Source organism: Chiloscyllium plagiosum, chromosome 40 (genome assembly GCF_004010195.1).
Source record: "Chiloscyllium plagiosum isolate BGI_BamShark_2017 chromosome 40, ASM401019v2, whole genome shotgun sequence".
Taxonomy (NCBI): Eukaryota; Metazoa; Chordata; class Chondrichthyes; order Orectolobiformes; family Hemiscylliidae; genus Chiloscyllium; species Chiloscyllium plagiosum.
The window spans coordinates 20,093,987-20,095,024 of NC_057749.1; the positions used below are offsets into that span (position 1 = coordinate 20,093,987).

General features: G+C 44.4%; 1 protein-coding gene across 1 annotated transcript in view; it reads left to right on the forward strand.

Annotated features, from left to right (window-relative positions):
• Window positions 1-1,038, forward strand: part of LOC122542601 (40S ribosomal protein S17) — a 16,947-nt gene that overhangs the window by 4,527 nt on the left and 11,382 nt on the right. The gene's annotated exons all lie outside the window — the stretch shown is intronic.

A 1,038-nucleotide genomic window follows, 5' to 3' on the forward strand; every position in this document is an offset into this window, starting at 1 on the left:
AATCAGGAGGGCAAAAAGGGGACATGAGATAGCTTTGGCAAATAGAATTAAAGAGAATCCAAAGGGTTTTTCCAAATATATTAAGGACAAAAGGGTAACTAGGGAGACAATAGGGCCCCTCAAAGATCAGCAAGGCAGCCTTTGTGTGGAGCCACAGAAAATGGGGGAGATACTAAATGAATATTTTGCATCAGTATTTACTGTGGAAAAGGACATGGGAGATATAGACTGTAGGGAAATAGATCGTGAAATCTTGCAAAATGTCCATATTACCGAGGAGGACGTGCTGGATGTCTTGAAACGGGTAAAGGTGGATAAATCCACAGGACCTGATCAGGTGTACCCGAGAACTCTGTGGAAATCTAGAGAAGTGATTGCTGGGCCTCTTGTGTCATCGATTGTCACAGGTTAGGTGCCGGAAGACTGGAAGTTGGCTAATGTGGTGCCACTGTTTAAGGGTGGTAAAGACAAGCCAGGGAACTATAGACCGGTGAGCCTGACGTCGGTGGTGGGCAAGTTGTTGGAGGGAATCCTGAGGGACAGGATATACATGTATTTGGAAAGGCAAGGACTGATTAGGGATAGTCAACATGGCTTTGTGCGTGGGAAATCATGTCTCTCAAACTTGATTGAGTTGTTTGAAGAAGTAACAAAGAGGATTGATGAGTGCAGAGCAGTAGATGTGATCTGTGTTTGACAAGGTTCCTCAAAAAACACAGAGGATTGATGAGGGCAGTGCAGTAGATGTGATCTATATGGACTTCAGTAAGGCATTCGACAAGGTTCTCCATGGGAGACTGATTAGCAAGGTTAGATCTCATGGAATACAGGGAGAACTAGCCACTTGGATACAAAACTGGCTCAAAGGTAGAAGATAAAGGGTGGTGATGGAGTTTTTCAGACTGGAGGCCTGTGACCAGTGGAGTGCCACAAGGATCGGTGCTGGGTCCTCTACTTTTTGTCACTTGCATAAATGATTTGGACATGATCATAAGAGGTACAGTTAGTAAGTTTGCAGATGACACCAAAATTGGAGGT